A 17276-nucleotide genomic window follows, 5' to 3' on the forward strand; every position below is an offset into this window, starting at 1 on the left:
CTGAACCTGAAAATGAATTGAAAGTCGTTGAAGAGAAATTACAGGAGGCTCATGTGGATAGGGTGAATCCAAATCTTAATTGTATCCTAGTCATATTGCCTTCCAGAATTTCCCCTACAGGAATTTTAATGCAGATAAAAGATAATATTTTAGAATGGATCTTTTAACCACATAAACCAAATAAAAAATTAAAAACTTGTGTGGAAAAGTTCCTTAGTACCATGAGAATAGCATATAACTCTGCCTCTTGGACAGAGTTATATGGGCTTTGTTCCACCTTACTCAATTCTTCTGATTTGTAACCTGCTTTTTCTGATTTATTTTCATCAGTATAAGATGTACGGACTCCAGTTATTGGTGCATAATGTACAGTTCAGGGAAGAATCCAAGAAGTTTTCTTTATAAGGTTAAGTCTATCACTTTTGGGGAGAAATTAATAGCAATTAATAGGAATTTTAAAGAACCTCTCAATATAGTTACTGATTCGCAATATGCAGAAAGAGTTGTCATGCATATTGAAACCACTGAATTTATACCAGATGATACAGAATTGACTTCATTGCTTATGCAGGTTCAAGATATAGTCAAGAATAGGCTTTGTCCCATATACATAACATACATTCTATCCCGTACGAGTCTGCCAGGTCCTCTAGCACAAGTAATACAGAAATGTATTAATCATTGATTAGAAGTGTGTGTTGAAGTCCTCAGAATTTCATAAAAAACATCATGTCACCAGCAAAGGTTTAAAGAAAGAGTTTTCTATTACATGGCAACAAGCTAAGGAGATTATAAAGAAGTATCCTACTTGCTCTTTCTATAATCAAACACTGTTGCCTGCAGGGAGTAACCCAAAGGATACTCAAAGGAATGAGATCTGGAAGATGGATGTGTTCCACTTTACAGAATTTGGAAATTAAAATATGTACACCAAACCATTGGCACTGATTCAAGTTTTTAATGAGCAATTTCCTTGAGTTTAGAAAAGACTGATTCAGCAATCACTCATTTATTAGAAGTTCTGGCCATCATGGGTATACCTACACAGATAAAGACAGAAAATGGTCCAGCTTATGTTTCTAACAAAATGAAACAGTTTTCTGCTTATTATAATATAAAGCATATTACAGGATACCACACAATCCTACAGGTCGGGTAGTTATAGAAAGATCAAATTGAAATATAAAGGATATGTTAAACAGACAGAAAGGGGTGGAAAATACCCCCCAAAATAGTTTGCATAATGCTTTATTAACCTTGAATTTTCTTAACGCTAGTGAGAAAGGAACAACAGCAGCAGAGAGACATTGGATAATAGAAAACTCTTCTGAATTAAATCAGCTGGTGTATTTCAAAGATGTGCTGAATTCACAATGGAAACCAGTAGATGTGCTATGCTGGGGAAGGGGTTTCACTTTTGTTTCTACAGGAGAAGAAAAGTATGGATACCATAAAAATTAGAAAGATTCAGTTTGAAAAAGAGAAAACTCTTGAGAAAGAGAAATGATAGCCCATCCACAGAGGTGTCAACCATACAACTGGTAAGAAAACCTCATAAGGGTTGGGACAGGGTTCTGTTCTTGTGTTAGCGGGAAAATGCTCATCTTCAAAGAGTCGAGAGACCTTGGATATCTAGAAGCCTAAAGATGAAAAGATAGATATCCAGGAAGAAACAACAAACCAAGGGAAATCTGACTTATGATACTGTATTATCTGCATGGTAAAATTTGATTATCTGGACATGTATACATCTCTAATTAAAATAAAAGCTAGCTTTAGAGTTGGAAAATTGCTATCCTTCTCTAAATCCAGGCATGTTGTTAAAAGAAACACATGTCAGGAGTTTCTGCCTCATGTCAGGAGCCATTTGGTATGGGACAGAAAGAAGATAGATTTTTAAGAAAATATTTTACTTTTCTCTGTGTCCATTTTGTCTATATTGTATCTTTTGTTAAATATATGTCTATGTGAATAATGTTTAAGTTTTCCATAACGAACAATAGATTTTCCTGCAGTAATCTTTGAGGTTTCCAGGAAGAAGATGGAACAACAATAACTCCACCTGGTTGATAGGACGTCATGATCCTGAGAGCACTATTATGAGACCAGTTTTTGGGTACCAGCTGCAGAAATAGTGCACCTTCTTACATCCTTATGGCCAGAACCCCAAATAAGAACTTCAAAAAACAAAACGAAATCAAACCCTATCAACTACTCAAAAACCATTTCAATTATACACAACAGCAACATTGAAACTTAACCATCATAGTTTTACAGGGTCCCGTAGGAAGAATATTGCACCCATGACAGCTGGAAGCAGTTCTAGAAGACAATTTCCCCTCTCCCAACATGATTTGTCTCACGGTTAGGGATATCATTTAGGGGTTGGAGGTTGGGGTGGAAATTATGTAGGCCTACAGATCTCAAAAAAAAAAAAAACAACAAAGAGGGAAAACTAAATGGAATAATAGGTAGATTGGTGTGAACTTACTCACACTAATAATAATCATAGTGAGTAATATGAGAGTGGAAGGTTACCGCGCCAGCACGGTCTGGAACCACGAGTCTCGGCGGAGGGGGTCCAGGTTGAATGAAATCCACAGAGCACGAGGTTGAGGTGAAACAGCAGCTCGTTTATTGTTCTGCTGGGGCTAGCTTTTATACCATGGCACCAAATGGGGAGGGGGCTGCGAAGGGACTGTCACCTGACCCAAGGAGGAACTCTCACCTGACTCCAGTAGGGGTCAAGGACTGATCATGTGCACTCCACCTTCACCTGTTCCCAGTAGGGACTGTCACCTGATCCCAGCAGGGATCAAGGAATAATCAAGTGCACTCAAACTTCCTCATCCAACTCCAGGAGCAGAGGGAAGTTAAGATTCTTTGCAGATAAGCACCTTAAATGGGGGCAGGGAAATATAACTCGGGGTAGCAATTCCCACAATTCCCCCAACTTTATTTTATAATGAGGGGTCCTGTCTTGGGTCCTGCAAGGGAAGTACCTTCCCTCACCCGTCACTGGGCCCCCGATACCCTGTCTTAGGCGGGAGGGTCACCCCACAGGTTGCCCGTCCTTGGAGACCCTCATTTTTTCAGCATCTGCAGCCATACCTCATGACTTCTGGGAGAGTCATGGGCCAGACTGAGTAACACCTGACGGTGGACAAGCTCAGTCTTGGTGAAGGTGTTTAGAAGTCGTTTTAAGAGGAGCAGACCTACTGCTACCCCTACTAGTCCCAAGATCCCCAGGGACAAGGCACCTCCCCATCGCTGTGCCCAACCACCAATCTGGGCCATGGCATTCCACCATCCCTCAGCAGATATAGGTTTAACATGGGTTTCATTAATTGCAATAATCTGATGTACCAAAGAATGGGTAAAGTTTACAAAGGAATCATTCCAAGGCCCTCTAAGGTAAGCATTAAGGCGTTGCACCTCAAAGGACATATTTTTCACTTCCATAAGGGTCACACAGGCAGAATGATAGAAATGAGAACAAGAAGCTTGTAGCACCATTCACAACACATTAGTCTGTTCCTGCAATAAGGCTGTTTGCTGATTTAAATTTAGCATCCCTAATTGAATATGTGAGTCCATGGTATTTTGAGTCTCTAAGGCCTGGGTAACACAGGCAGCAAGAGTGTTAACAGTCTCTGCAGTCGCTGCATTCTGGGACATGGTGATTCCCGCAACGGTGGCAGCTGTGGCTGATATGGCGATGGCTGCAATGACTGCGGCGGTGATTCCGAAGTCTCTTCTCTCTCGATACAAGATAAGCTCTCGTCCATCATGTGGGTCTTCTACCACCAGGGGAACCAGAGCAGGAATTCTCACCATCAGCACGGACTCATCCGTCGGGGACCAGCAGTTGCTCAAAAAGCAGGAGCTGGAAGAACAATCAAGGACACCATCCTCCCCGACCGACCCATTAAAGGAGACAAACATAAAGGGAGGCAGAACACAAGCCAGACTGACAATAGAGAAATTCATTCCCGCTGCATAGTTAATCTGGAGGGATGTTTCAAAGATGTCTGATGTGTTCCATCTGACTGTAGCATTGAAAGCCAAGCCCCTTTGAAGGGCTAAAGGCCTAATATCTGTGCATGCACGAGGGCCACAGAGAAACATGCCTGCGAACGTAGGTGAAACTCCTGGCAAATTTGGATTTTTATAGGAGTAATCAAAGGCCCCTCTCAAGGAGTTTTTAGAGGTAGGTCGGTGACCAAACCACCATAAATATTGATCTCCCTCCAATTTCCATGGTTCCTTGGGAGCACAACTTCCCCAGGATAATGGTAAGTACAATCTGAAGGATTGTGGCATCTTCCAACATAAGGGAGCTGGTCTCGGAGGAGTTGGAAGTCCAGAAACATTTCTTTTAAAAATTTATTGGGTAAAAGATATCTCTCAATCCAAAAACAAGGATGCCCAGAAGAATCAGAAGAAAAGTCCTCCCAGAGAATAATTACTAAGGACCACGCATGGTCCAGAGAGAGAGATAGTAGGCATCTCTGAAATATTGCTAATCTTCCGGAAGCAGAGGGCATGAGATATATCAAACGTTAAATTACCCAATGAAGATCTTTCTAATGCTGTATTTGCTGCAGGAACCCCCAAGGTATAATTGGTGGAATAAAAGGATGGAAAAACAGAGCTTACTTTACTTACTGGCATCAGTATGGGTGGATTCCTCACCAGTGCCCATTTCAGGGCTCCCTCGATGTTCTTCACTTGAATCCATATTGTCAGGACCAGTAGGGCCTGGCTCCACTAGCCGAACTTTTCACTCCGGCACCCAGATGGGATTTTTGGTTCCTGGAGGGAAGACGCAAACGGCCCCCCTTACCCTAGCCAACATGGGTGTGGGTGATTGCCATTGTCCCATGATACTATCCTTCCATATAACCCAACCCAGATTGGGAAGGTTTCTGCCAATGTCTCTCTATTGCTGATAGACCTTGTTTATCTACTGTTAAAAAATTTAAAATGTATAAAATTGAAGATAACTGGGTATTTGGGGAGGTGATATACTCCCCCTTCTTTATTTTACAAAAAAATTGTTTAAGGGTAGCATGCGTGCACTCCACTACGGCCTGTCCTGTGGGATTATGTGGAATTCCAAACGTATGTGTAATTTGATGTTCTTGGCAAAATTTTGCAAACCTTTGGCTGGTATAAGCTGGTCCATTGTCTGTTTTGAGAAAATCTGGAATGCCCATATAAGCAAAAGCCTGTAGACAATGAGCAATAACGTCCTTAATCTTTTCTCCTGAATGTAGGGAGGCATAAATTACCTTGGAATAAGTGTCTACAGAAACATGTAAAAATTTAAGTCTGCCAGCTTGAGACAAATGGGTAACATCCATCTGCCAAAGGTGGTTATGACGGAGGCCTCGAGGATTAACACCTTCATTGGGGGCATTATGAAATGGAGCACAAGCTGGACATTGGGATGTGATTTGAGTAGCTGTAGCTAGAGTACATCCAGAGTGAAACTTTAGAGAAGAGGCATTTAAATGATACTTTTCATGAAGATGACAGGCTCGTTGTTCCTCAGAAAGGAACAATGCCATTGGGCGGGTGAGGGAATCTGCAAGCTTATTTCCCTCTGCCAAGGGCCCTGGCAGATCAGTACGGGCCCGAATGTGGCCAACAAAGGCAGGAAACACTCTTTGGCATATAAGACTTTACAGCTGAACAAAAAGGTGGAAAACCTGAGAGGTAGGTAATATATATATGGTGAGGTTTCCAATGGCCCAACAATCCCTGCCACATATATACTATCAGTATACAAATTGAAGGGTTGATCCTTGAATAGAGAAAATGCCATAAGGCAGACTGTGAGTTCTGCAGCTTGGGCAGAAATCAGACCTAGGGGCTGATTTTCCTTAATTGAACCAGAGACCACCACTGCATAGCCCTTGGAAGAACCATCAGTAAACACTGAATGCACTCCCTTAAGGGGGGAAGTTTTAATAATTCTTGGAAAGATAACAGGATGATTCTTAAAAAATGAAATTAAACGAGAATCAGGATAATGGTTATCAAAATTGGCTCCAGTGGTTGTGATGAACAAGGTCCATCCATCTTGAACCCTCTGTAGCCTTGTTATTTCCTCTTTTTGATAAGGGATTAGAAATTTACTTGGGATCCTGCCAAAAACTTGTAAACTAAAATCATATGCCTTCCATAGAAGCTGTAGCACCATTTCATAATATGGGGTCACTATCTTCTTAGGAGAAGCGGGTAAATGTAACTAATAAATGAGTCCCCCTTGCCAAAAAACACCAGTAGGTGAAAATTGTGAGGTTGGGACGAGCCCCTAAATTCTGAGAGGAAACTGTCCCATGACTCATTTGCCCCTCCCTGTCTGGAGGCTTTTTCTTTTTAATCTTTCGCTCCTCTACCTTACCGGGCTGAGCTAGCTTAGTTGCTTTTAAAGCCTGCTTAACCCGGACTTTCTCTGTAAGCAAAGCATCCCTGATCAGTCCCCAAAGGGAGAAGGTGGCAATTGGCAGGACTTCAGGCCCCTCCTTTCTCAAAGTTTTTTGAAGATTCCCGCGAACCTGTTCCCACTCAGAAATATTGAGGGCTCCACTGGTGATGAACCAGGGACTCCACATTTCTATAGTTTTAAGAAAATCATCCAAAGTCTTAGTTTTTACAGCTGTTCCTTTCAACAACCTCTTTAACTCTGATTTACCCGGGGTATTCCCCATTTCTTAATTATCTCTTATCTCTTAATTATCTCAAGTATCTCTTATTTCTTAATTATGTCTTAATCCCCAATGCATCCTGGCCGGCTACAGGATGACCCCGTCCACTTTCCTCACCTTTCCGATCTCGGTGGGACCTCCAATTACCGCGCCAGCATGGTCTGGAACCACGAGTCTCGGCGGAGGGGGTCCAGGTTGAATGAAATCCACAGAGCACGAGGTTGAGGTGAAACAGCAGCTCGTTTATTGTTCTGCTGGGGCTAGCTTTTATACCATGGCACCAAATGGGAAGGGGGCTGCGAAGGGACTGTCACCTGACCCAAGGAGGAACTCTCACCTGACTCCAGTAGGGGTCAAGGACTGATCATGTGCACTCCACCTTCACCTGTCCCCAGTAGGGACTGTCACCTGATCCCAGCAGGGATCAACGAATAATCAAGTGCACTCAAACTTCCTCATCCAACTCCAGGAGCAGAGGGAAGTTAAGATTCTTTGCAGATAAGCACCTCAAATGGGGGCAGGGAAATATAACTCGGGGTAGCAATTCCCACAGAAGGTGAGGCCAGTCTGGTTTACAAGAGCTAGTTCCACCACAGGTTCCAAAGCTACAGAGAAATCCTATTTTAAAAAACTAAACACACACACACACACACACACACACACACAAAACCAAAAACAAACAAACAAAAAACCCTCTACAAACTACCACCCACTCCTTCCTTTTTAAAGAGAGTTTTAGCTGTACAGCTTCTCTCTTGAGGAGAAATACTTCAAGACTTGACTTTATACAAATTTTAAGTGGAAAATACAGATATACCTTCTGCCAATGAAAATGGAGATGGAAGCTGCTGGCACCTCTCATTTCAATTGGCCTGTAGGGTCACTGGTGTTTTCACTGAGGACTCTGCCAGTTAAGTTGTTGGTGATGTAGGTGATCAGCAGACATACTGGGAAACCAGAGTCTTGGTTATGAGGAGTCCCAGCAGTTGGTTCTCAGCATCAGTTCCTAAGGCGCTCAGTGACAAGAGCATCATCAGACTCACTGTGAATTCTGCTCTGTCCTCAGTAAACCCGAGATCATAATCTGAAGCTGTTGCAAGACACTGTGCTGTTGGGAACCATGAATTTTCTAGCTGAATTGTACATGCTATGACATGACTTTCACATGAATGATACTTTGTTTAAACATCAGTATTTTACTCCAATTGCATTATAAAAGGCCAATGATCACTGAATGAACTTTGGTGTTAAATATCAAGTTAGCATTAGTTGCATATTTTATTTTAAAAATAAAGATAGCCTTTATGAAGGCAAAAAAGAAAGAATGAGGAAAGAAAAAACTCCTTTTAAAAATGATTTAAAAACAACATATCCAATTGAGTGAGCTGCTGGCCAGTGGAAACTCCATGAGCTCTCTTTTTAAAAACAGAAATATAATTGTTGCATTTAATGTTATTTTATTGAAAACCAAATCATCAAATTCTTTTATGCTGCACCAAAGTCAGTTCAACGTATAGAAGATGTCTGTCAAGAGCAGCTGACAACAGAATTAAGGAGGATGTAAAGCCTACCTACAATTTCTTTAATTTATGTCGTTATCATGGAGAGCTGAGCCTTTGTTTTCCGACCTCAGAGTAGCATGCCCCGATGGACACAGAACACTACTAGAATTGTTCTGTAATCCTGCGTGCTGAGTGAAAGCATGAAAGATAACACAGTGCTTCTCTGTTGTAAAATGATCCAGTTTGCAATGCTAGCTTGAGAGATACAGGTCTGGTACATTCCACTTGACATAACTTCTGTATAGCAATCAGTTGTCTTATATCAGGAATGTGTTGAAGAACACATCTTTCTCATTATCTTTGTGTTTTATTTGGGCTACTAACATTTTCAGGTACTGTGGGAGAATTCTGGCTTCCTAGATGGCTCATAAATTAGTTAAGATAGGCCCTGTGTCTGTATCCTGAAAAAGCTCTTAAATCCATACAAGTGTTTGCCCTGCAGGTTGAGCACCAAGGTCCAGTTTTAAAACATCAAGGTCCAGCAATCAAAATTCCTTATTTGGCTACACTGACAAACATCCAATCAGGACTTAAGCAGTTCATTCTAACGCAGCCCCACCCCCGCTTAAAAACCAATCCTGCTGCTGTCTTTGTTCCACCCAGAGGTAGCAAACCCCCTCTCCCTTGTCCCTCTTGGGCAATCTCCTTTGTGCTGAGAATTTCCTGTCTGGGTGTTTTCTGTGCCAACTCTGAGGCCACTTCAAGTCCATCAGCAGGGGGCTGCCCATGGGAGACAAAAGAGCCTACAAATCCTGTAGTTCATTTAATCACAACACACATTTATGATGAAATTGTAGTAAAATGTTGTTGTTTAAACAAAGTATCAGTTGTGTGAAAATCATGGTATAGCTCATAAAGTTTATTTAGGAAGTTCACGGTCTCTAACAGCACAGTGTCTTGTGACAGTTTGGGAACATGATTGCAAGTTTACTGAGGACAGGGCAGAATTCACAGAGAGGCTGAGGACAGTCTCCTTGTTATGCCCAAATCCACAAGATCACCCCGACCCCACCCCACAAGCCAACAAGGAAACTGAGTCCCACATGTAAAAGCAAAGAGCCTTTATTTTAATCAAGTTTGCAAACTCGGTCTCTCCGTGTGTCCAACATATTGGAATAACCGAGAGCCCCAAGCTCAATTAGAATTGGGTTTTTATAGTAGTAAAGGTGGGGGGTGTCCTGGTGAATGTGCTCTGGCAGGCTTGGAATCCCAGGCATTTCCTTTGAATGGTCTGTTTTGGGGTGGGGTTGGGTAATCTCAGTTTGTGGTTCCTCCTACAACCAGGTATTGCTTCAGGGTCAACTACTGAGATTCAGACTTCTTATTAAATTTATTGAGGGCCCAGTTCTACTCTGTCAGGTGATAATGGTTGGAAATAAAGAACTTCCTTTGAGTGACCTGTCCATACTTAGCTTATCATGGCTGGCCCCCATCATCACTAAGTGCCTTAGAACTGGACTCCTCATTACCAAGACTCTGGTTTCCCAGTATGTCTGCTGATTGCTTACATCACCAATAGCTTAACTGGTGGTGACCTCAATGCAAACACCAGTGTCCCTACAGGCCAATTAAAATGAGAGATGTCTACCGCTTTATCTCCATTATCACAGGCAGAAGAAAAATCTGTATTTTTACAGTTAAAATTCATACAAAAGCCAAGTCCTGAAGTATCTTCCCCAAGATAAAAGTTCTAATATTCAACTCTGTTAAAAGGGTGGAGGGTGGAGTTAGGGTGTGGAAATAGTTTTTCTTACAGAATTTGAACCTGGCACCTCTCAGCTCATGGCTTCAGCTGAGCCTTCTGCATCTAGCTTGACCTTCCGCTGGAGATGGGGTCAATGCTGGAAAGTCTTCAGCAAGTGTTGTTGTGAGAGGAAGAATTCAACACAAATTTACCATGTAGCTGTTTGAAGCTTGAGATCGATCCTAAAGTTGTGAACCTGCCAGGCATGTTTTCTGAGTGTGTGTGTGTGTGTGTGTGTGTGTGTGTGTGTGTGTGTTTTGTAAAGTGGAGCAGAGCAGAATGCAGTTCCACAGGACCGGATCCATATTGAGAACCTGTGGATCAGTCCTCTCTGCTGATCCTACAGACAGGAGTTAGATTCTGAAAGATGGGGAGGGGAGAACCTCCAGACAACAACCATGGAAGGAGGCAGGAGCTCAGGAGGCTGAAGCTCATCTCCTCAGCCCACAGGCTCCTGAGTGCGGGGGGCCTGATTGGAGTTGAAGGGGACAGGGATGAAAACACCTCCTACTGCCACTCAGGGACCCCACAGGATAATGAGGCAGACACCACTCACAGGAAGAAGAACAGGCCTAGTCCTCCACACTAACTAAAAAGGTGAGATATAAACTCAGAAGACAGGGGAAGAGCCACAGCCAGCACTGAGTTCAGGGTAACCTGTCAGAGCAGCCCTGTGTCCCTGTGACCAGACTCTGTCACATGTGGTTATACTAAGTGACAAGGACAGAGAGCCAAGGAGGACACAGCTGAGGAGTGAGCACACCACTTGACTGAGCACCACCTGGCACAGCCCCACCCTCACTCAGCTCCCAGACTCCTCCTGTCCCCCACCTAGACACTCAGCACAGCAAACACAGATCCTGGAAGGTTCTCCATGCTGCCATTTATTTTCTCCACCACACTCTCAGAATTCTCTCCTTTAGGTTGATCTGTCAATCTCTCAGATCAAGGACATGAAGAATCAAGTTCACATTCAGATTCTTATTTTCAGTGGGGAAGTCAAGGACTTCAGCTCGGTACAGCATGGAGATGACAGGATGGGGAGTTTCCCTACTGCCTGGGCTGGACCAGGATGGTTGACTGTGGAAGGGAGCAGGGACAGAGTCCTGGTTCATGGGGCTGGGCTGGGCTGGGCTCCCCAGGTCTTTTTATTGTGTACACAGGAAGAACCAGAAACCTTCAGACATTTCTTACTAAAGAGAAGTTATTGTTTCTTAAGTCAGAACTAGGCAGTCTCATGAAACCGCTGTTCCAAGATAAAGAGCCAGAGTCACAAAGTCAACATAAGGGCATCATAAAGGCCACCACTCAGCAGAAGACCTAGGTCTGAGAGGCCCTGGAACCCAGTCCTTTCCTCCTTGCTTCAACCCTAAACCTGTTTCTGTCCTGCCCAGTTCCCACAGTCGTTAAGTCCCAAAGAAATCACACAGAGGTCTACATCAATTATAAACTGATTGGCCCAGTATCTCAGGTTCTTCTTATTAATTAATTCTTATAACATACATTAGTCCATATTTCTTGTATATGTTGGTCACGTGGCTTGGTACCTTTTTTCGGCGAGGCAGTCACATCTTGCATCTCTGTGTCTGGGTAACAACTGCAGACTGCAGAATCCTCTTTCCAGAATTCTCCTGTTCTCATTGCCCCGCCCCTACTTCTTGCCTGACTACCAGCCAATCAGCATTTTTTTAAAAACAAGTACAAGAAACAAATGTTTATAGGGTAAAACCATTGTCTCACAGCACCCAGGCCCCAGGGCGTCACCTTTTCAAGCCTCCAGAGACAAGTCAGAGCTCTGGACACTGTCCCTGCCTGCAGCAGAAATAACCAGACACAGTCGGGAGATTGACAGGTGGGGTTGGAGAAGAAACCATCAGCTCAGCCTCCACTCCAGTTCCTCAGGGAGGATTCTTCCCTGACACACTGACCTGCAGCAGGAGCAAAGTTGCCTCCTTTTCCCCCTGTGAGAGGAAAAGCAGTGAGAGACCAGGGAAGTCCTGGTCCCCAGAGAGTTTCCAGAATTGTGACTGCAGATCAGAGGAGGGTCAGGAGGCAAGAGGAAGGAAGTGTGCAGGGAATGAACTAATGCCAGTCTGGAGGTCTGTGCTCAGCAGGAACCTTCCCTCTAGCTTCTGACAGCTGAGAATCATAAGCCCACCCTTTCCATTGTCAGGGGTATAGAATTTTCCTCCATTTTCCAAGCACTTTATAGTAGGTGATTCTCAGCATACAGATCCAGAGATGGCATGGTTGTGCACGTGTGTGTGTGTGTGTGTGTGTGTGTGTGTGTGTGTATGAAAGACAGAGATGCACTCATGTGTGTGCATGTGTACAGCATGTGTGTGTATTGATCAGAGGAGTCCGTTCCTTCCTCCCACTTTTACCCGACTTTTGAGGGTTGAATTCAGTTCGTCAGACATGCATGTGTCTACCTACTGTGCCATCTTGCCAGGCCAGGAACCTTTTCTTAGTATCTAGAAGACAGCGTTGTCTGATAGCCATTCACTATGCACCCTTCTTGAAGGTGCTAAATTAACATAACAACAAACAAAACAAAATAGAATGAAAACTAGACTCTGTCCTTTCCATACCTGTGCTCTTCCTCACCCACATCATCACACAGTCAATGACAAAACCTAAGACCACAGCTCCAAACACAGCACCAACAATGGTCCTGATGGTGACAGTGGACTGGGGAGGATCTACGACGGAAGGCAAGAGAAGGTGAGGGTCATGGCTATGCCCTGGGTCTGTAGAAGGCTCCAGCTTGCCCTGACCCCAGCTCTGCACCCACTCCCTCCTTACCCCATCTCAGGGTGAGGGGCTCAGGCAGCCCCTCATGGTACACATGGCATGTGTATCTCTCCTCCTCCCAAGAAGGCACCACCACAGCTGCCCACTTCTGGTAAGTTCCATCCCCTGCAGGTCTGGTCTCCACCAGCTCCATGTCCTGTGTCTGTTCCTCCTCATTCCTCTTCCAGTCAGGGTGAAGTCAGCAAGGTAGAAGCCCAAGGCCCAACACCTCAGGGTGACATCATCTTGAGATCAGGGGTGATGGGTCACGTGTCTCTGGAGGGTCTGAGGAGAAGAGATAGAAATGTCAGGTGTTTTTCATTCTTCCTGGGGACTCTAGCAGGGTCCATGAGACCTTCCTGAGAAGGGTCAGAAATGGGGTGAGGCAGGGGTTAAAATACCCTGAAGCTTAGATGCAAGGTTCTAGATAACCTTATCTTTGGGAAATTCTAGATAGGGGTGAAAGAGCCCAGGACCAAGAGCTCTAGAGGTTACGTCAGGAAAAGAGACTGCTGTCCTGACAGGGTGGGACTGAGGGATTCAGCCTCACTGAAGACTCCAGAGACCTTGGGTGTGGGCAGAGAACTGGGCTTGTGGCATGCTGTGGCCCACAGGACTGCAGACTGAAGGTCAACTGCCATGGTCATTTCAGGACCTTCTCTCCTTCCCTCTGGAGACACTCTGAACCCTCCTGAGAGAAGGATGAGTTCTGGGAGAGTCAGTCCCTGCTACGGGCAAGGATACCATATAAAACTTTCCACCTCTTGTAAGTGAGAGACAGGAGACAGGTGGATATGATGTCAGAAAGAGAGACAGCCTGAGTTTCCTCTAAAGCCAGGAAGCAGACAAGGGAGTAGACTCTCCACCATCCTATTTGATACAGTGATGATTTATATAAGCTATCAGAGCTAGACGGAAGATAGGCACAAAAGGGTCAAAACAGGAAAGGAAGAAGTCCACTCTTTCCAAAAATCATTGTTCTTTCTTACAACATCCTGTTGAACCCATAGACATTATCTGGAATCTAATAAACACTTTCGGTTTTACACAAAAATCAACAGAAAAAAATGGAACCTTCATTTAGGCTAGGAGTGTATTTTAGAAAATATATAACATTCGAAGTAACTCCACCAGAATGAAGTGTTTGGAGGTATACCTACCCAAAGAAATGAAAGAAGTCTGCAGTGAAAACTTCAAGATATAGACACAGGACATCATGGAAAGATAAACCATGCTCCTGGACTGGCAGAGGTAATATTGTGAAAATGGCCACACCGCCAAAATTAATCTAGAGATATAAGGTAATACTATCAAAACTCTGATATATTCCATAGGTGTAGAAAAGAGGAAAAATCTGTATGGAGTGAAAAAGACCACAAACAGCCAACACTTCTAAGGACTAAGGTCACTGCTGGAAGCTGGACATGGTGGGGCACTCCTTTAATCCCAGGACTTGTGAGGCAGAGGCAAGTGGATGTCTGTGAGTTCAAGGCCAGTCCTGCCTACAAAGCGAGTAGGACTGTAACACAGAAAAACCCTGTCTTTGAAAATAAAACAAAGCAAATATATAAAAGAGCCCTGCTGGAGGTGTTACATCACCAACCTCAAATTATCCTGCAGAGCTATAGCGACAAAGACAGTCTGGGACTGGCATGAAACACAAGAAATTCAAAGGCATAGGATAGAGATCCTGGACACAAAACGACAAAGCTATGCAGACTTAATTTTAGAGAAAGAGTGCAAAACACAAACTGGAGAAAGAGCCCATTTCTATGCACGATGCTGCAACACTGTTTTCCTGCCCGGGAAGATGAATTTAGATTCTCACCTTTCACCTTGTACAGAGATAAATTTTAAATAGAGCAATGGCCTTACTATATTCAAATCTTGAAACATCCAAAGTTCAAGAAGACAGCCTAGGGGAATCCCTTCCAGATACTACTGGGGTGTAGGGAGCCGTCCGGACATTGACATTACAAGATGGAGCCGACAGTCCCGCAGTTTGGAGGTAAACAAGTCCTTATCTTGTTTTGCCCTGTGGGGATGAGCGCCTTTTGCTTGTGCATGTGCAATTGAGCCTTGTTCCCTGGCCAATCCCGAGGCCCTGGGCATCAGCAGACTGGTATTCACCAATCAGGACAGTACCCGAGTCCCTTCTACCTATATAAGCAGATGCCGCTTGGCCTTCCCCCTCTCTCGCTTCCCGCTCTCCCTTCAACCAAGAGGCTCCAATAAAATGTGATTTGAGAAGAATCCTCAACCCGTGGTCGTTCTCCCTTGCTGGTCGAGGGGGCGCGCCATACTGGGGTAGGCAAGAACTTAGGACAGAACAGCAACACCACAGGAGCTAATAGGGTCACACATCAGCATGACAACAAAGTCTCTTAACAGCATAGGACACAATCAGCAGAGAGGACAGAAGCCACAACAGGAGGAAGCCTGTATCAGCTCCACTGCAGACAAGGGGCTAGAGTCTTCCATTTACAGAGAGCTGCAGAAATCAAATACCAAGGAACTAAGATTGTCAATCAACCAATGGTCGAGAGAATTGAATAGACAGTTATCTTAATAAAAGAAAATCTCAAATGGCTTCTAGGTATTTAGTGTGCTCAGTATCTCTACCCTTCATGAAATGCAGATTAAACTCCTTTGAGGGGCTGGAGAGTTGGCTCAGAAGTGAAGGCACTTGATGCTCTGCAGAGGACCTGGGTTAGATGCACTGTGTGTAACTCCAGCCCCAGGAACCTGACACCCTCTTCTGAGTCCAGACACGAGGCACACACGTGGTGCACATGCACACATGCAGGCCAAACCCTCATCCACATGAAAGAATGAAATGGAGATGATAAAACTGCCTGGAAACAGCACTTCACCCCAGTCAGAAAGGCTGTCATCAGCAAATCTGACAGCAAATGTTGGAGAGAACATGGGGAGAGAGGAGCCCTTACTCACTCCTGTGGGTGTGTGCACGCGCGTGTGTGCGTGCATGTGTGTGCATGCGTGAACACACACACACAAATTAATACTGTCTTTGTGGAAAATATTTTGCTCATTTCTTTAAAAAAATTGAAGCTAGAACTACCGTATGACCCAGCTATTTTATTCCTGGGCAGAAGCACACACCCGACTGGTGAGACATTTACACCCCATGGTTATTGTTGTTTTTTCACTAGAGTGAAGAATTGGGTTTAATCCATCAATGGATGAGAAGATAATGGACATTTGGCATCCATATACAATGGAATACTCTTTGACTGTAAACTATGTAATCACAAAATACTCAGGAAAATGGATGAACTTAGCATGTATAGTATTAAGCGAGGTCTTAAACAGAAAAACTACATTGTTTCTCCTCATACGAGGGATATAGTCAACAATATATGGACTAGATCATCTTCAAACACTTTAGAGATCTACAGACTATGACATTTAAGATGTTTTAATAACTTATGTTCTTCTTTTTCATGGCAATGAGACATGTCTGCTCCTGGCAGCACCGATCTACTTCAGAGAAGATAATGGACATCGAAGAAACTCCACATGGAGTTTACTTTCTTTGTGGCAAAAGTAAGACACTGGGCAAGAAAATGTGCCTGCCTTGACTGCTGACAGAATGCTGTCCTAATTTGACAAGCAGCACACAAAATATCCTGCTTCACAGAATAGTCTATCGGATATGCTAGACCTGTAGGCTGAAGATGGAAGCCCCAGCATTGCAGGAGAACTTAGGGTGACTGTCCAGGCAGCCAGTGGTTTCTGTCATTACTCACAGAGTTTGGAAGTTGCTTGCTCACACTTCCTGCTTACTCTGTTAATATATTTCCTTCTTGGGTCTCTGAGGGAGTGGAAGACTAGATAGTTATAGTTTTCTTTGTTTACTAGACACAGAAAGCAAGTTATGATAGAAGGTAAGTTAGGTACAAGACTTTGGACTCAACAAGATAGAAATATGGAGTATTTTCTCTGAATTTGTCAAATGCAAATGGACTAGACATTGTTGATGTATTTATTGCCTGCATATATTGTATATAGTTATTGTACTTACTGTATATGGCTTTTCTTATATTAGTCATAGTTTTTTATTTTAAACAAAAGGAAAATATAGTAGCACTTGATTTTTACTTTAATAAATAAAGCTTGCCTATAAATCAGAGAGTAAAACAGCCCCACTGGTCAGTCTTACTACCAGGCAGTGGTGACACACACCTTTAATCCCAGTAGCCACACTAGTTCCCATAGCAACCAGGCAGCGCCTTCCCTTAATCCCAGTGATGCACACCTTTAACGACAGCCCAAGAGAGGATTACAAAATGGGAGGAAACTGCTCTCAGACAGTCTCATTCTGAGATTCCTGGAGGCAGGATCACCATTTTGGACTGAGGTTTAGGTAAAAGCCAGTGGCTGGCTGCTCCCACAGACTCATCCTGTCCCACCAGATGCACAGAGCATAGTGAACACAGA

General features: G+C 43.7%; 1 long non-coding RNA gene across 1 annotated transcript; it reads right to left on the reverse strand.

The window, feature by feature from the left end:
- Window positions 1-2612: 2612 nt before the first annotated feature.
- On the reverse strand, window positions 2613-12544 carry LOC148119255 (uncharacterized). Its single transcript, XR_015735541.1, has 2 exons — window positions 4669-12544; window positions 2613-3886 (listed from the first exon to the last, which is right to left on the reverse strand). It is a non-coding gene; the product is annotated as an uncharacterized LOC148119255 (long non-coding RNA).
- Window positions 12545-17276: the final 4732 nt, after the last annotated feature.

The sequence above is a fragment of the Myodes glareolus genome, chromosome 18, assembly GCF_982192425.1.
Source record: "Myodes glareolus chromosome 18, mMyoGla1.1, whole genome shotgun sequence".
Classification (NCBI taxonomy): domain Eukaryota; kingdom Metazoa; phylum Chordata; class Mammalia; order Rodentia; family Cricetidae; genus Myodes; species Myodes glareolus.